The sequence below is a fragment of the Melanerpes formicivorus genome, unplaced genomic scaffold (assembly GCF_026170545.1).
Source record: "Melanerpes formicivorus ecotype bairdi unplaced genomic scaffold, bMelFor1.0.p_v2 SCAF_2855, whole genome shotgun sequence".
Taxonomy (NCBI): domain Eukaryota; kingdom Metazoa; phylum Chordata; class Aves; order Piciformes; family Picidae; genus Melanerpes; species Melanerpes formicivorus.
Window position 1 is genome coordinate 1 of NW_027145206.1, and position 2,500 is coordinate 2,500.

Sequence of the window (2,500 nt, forward strand, 5' to 3'; positions counted from 1 at the left end):
TCATTAATCAAGAACGAAAGTCGGAGGTTCGAAGACGATCAGATACCGTCGTAGTTCCGACCATAAACGATGCCGACTGGCGATCCGGCGGCGTTATTCCCATGACCCGCCGGGCAGCTCCCGGGAAACCCAAGTCTTTGGGTTCCGGGGGGAGTATGGTTGCAAAGCTGAAACTTAAAGGAATTGACGGAAGGGCACCACCAGGAGTGGAGCCTGCGGCTTAATTTGACTCAACACGGGAAACCTCACCCGGCCCGGACACGGACAGGATTGACAGATTGAGAGCTCTTTCTCGATTCCGTGGGTGGTGGTGCATGGCCGTTCTTAGTTGGTGGAGCGATTTGTCTGGTTAATTCCGATAACGAACGAGACTCTGGCATGCTAACTAGTTACGCGACCCCCGAGCGGTCGGCGTCCAACTTCTTAGAGGGACAAGTGGCGTTCAGCCACCCGAGATTGAGCAATAACAGGTCTGTGATGCCCTTAGATGTCCGGGGCCGCACGCGCGCTACACTGACTGGCTCAGCTTGTGCCTACCCTCCGCCGGCAGGCGCGGGTAACCCGTTGAACCCCATTCGTGATGGGGATCGGGGATTGCAATTGTTCCCCGTGAACGAGGAATTCCCAGTAAGTGCGGGTCATAAGCTCGCGTTGATTAAGTCCCTGCCCTTTGTACACACCGCCCGTCGCTACTACCGATTGGATGGTTTAGTGAGGTCCTCGGATCGGCCCCGGCGGGGTCGGCCACGGCCCTGCCGGAGCGTCGAGAAGACGGTCGAACTTGACTATCTAGAGGAAGTAAAAGTCGTAACAAGGTTTCCGTAGGTGAACCTGCGGAAGGATCATTACCGAGGGCTGCCGAAGCCGCGCTCCGTGCCGCGCGGCGCGGCGGCGGCTTGGCTTCGAACGCTCCCGCCCGGGCCGTCCGTGAGCCCAAGCGTGTGCGGTGTGAGGGGTGTCGGGGGGAGAAGGGGCGCCTCCGCGCGTGCGGGGACCCCCCGAGCCCCCACCCCACTCCGGGCCACGGCGCCGGGCATGCCTTTCCCGGAGCCCCCTCTGGGGCACCGCGCGCCCGGCAGGCGAGAGGAAAGGGGGGAGTCCCCTTTCGGCGGGCGCGCGGGGATCCGCGGGTCGGGCGACGGCGACGGCCGGCTGGGACCCCATCGGGTCGTTGGGAGCCGGGGGGGGCGCGCTGGGCGGCCACCGCGCGGGCGCCGCGTTGACCTCGGCGTGGCCTGTGCCCCTCCTGCTTCAGTCGTTTCCCGCTGGACGGGCATCGGGCGGCGCCCGAGCGATGCTCCCGGTCCGCGCGGGTGTCGTCGAGCGGGCTCTCCCGGGCCCTCGGCCCGCCCAGCCGCGTCGCCGTCGTCGCCGGCCCTGCGCCGGTCCGCCGCCGGGGCCGCCGTAGCCGGGCGCTCGCCGCGCGGCGAGCGCGCGGCATGGGCGTCCCCAGCCGCGTCCCTCCTCCCCGAGCGCAGCGCCGGCTGACTGAGGGAAACCCCGGGCCTCGGGCCAGGCCAGGGGCGCGGTGGTGGCGGCGGACGTCGGGCGCGGCCCCCGCGGGCGGACGCTCCCCCCGACGGCGGCAGTGGGGGGAGGCACCCCCGCGGGGCCTTAAGTCTGGTTTCCCTCACCCCAGGGTCAGGTACCTAGCGTTCCGCGCCTTCGTCCGCGGCCTTGCCCTACCGCGGAGGAAGCCGGGCGGCGGTTTTAAAGACCCGGGCGGCTCGGCGCGCCACCCCCCGGATGCGGGGGCGAGCGCGGGGGCGGGCGGGTGCCTTCAGAGGGGCGGGGGTTGCCCCCGCAATGCCTCTGGCTAGGTCCGCCGTCGTCGCGCTCGTCGTCCTCCGGGGGCCCGCCGGGCCGGGGAGGGGACTCTGCTGCCCCCCCCTCTCTGCGGTCCGAGCGCTCGGCCGGAGAGAGCCCACCGCGCGAGGTCGGCCGTGGTCCGGCCCGCGCCTCGCCTCGCCACGGGCGTCCCCGGCGGCGCGTTGAAGCGCGGGCTTCTCGCGGGCCGGGGCGGCGAGCCCCCGCGGTGGGGGCTGGCCCAGGGCGCTTCGCCCCCGCCGGGGGTTTTGTGCGGGCGCGTTGCCGCGGCTCGGCGGCGGCGCCTCTTGCGGCGCGGGCCGCTGCGGACCTCCCGGTCCCTTTTCCCTTTGCCCAGGCCCCAGAGCGGGGGCCCCGGCGAGCTGGCGCCCTCGGCGGTCTCGCGCTGCCGGTTCCCCCCCGTCCGGGGCCGGTTTCGGGTGGCGTGACCGCGTCCGAGCGGCGGCGGGCGTCGCTCGGCGTCTCCGGCTCCGGTCCCTCGCCGGAGGGCACCCTGCCACCGGCTGCGGCTGTCCCGGTCCCGGGCCCTGCCCGCGGGCTTCCCCGTTCGCCTTCCCGGCGCGTGCCGGGTGGGGGACGGGCGGGCAGCCGGGGGCGTCCCACCCCCGGTCTCCGCGTGGAAACGGGGAGAGCGGGGGCCCGCCCCCCGGCTCAGCGCCGTCCGCTGTCCGCC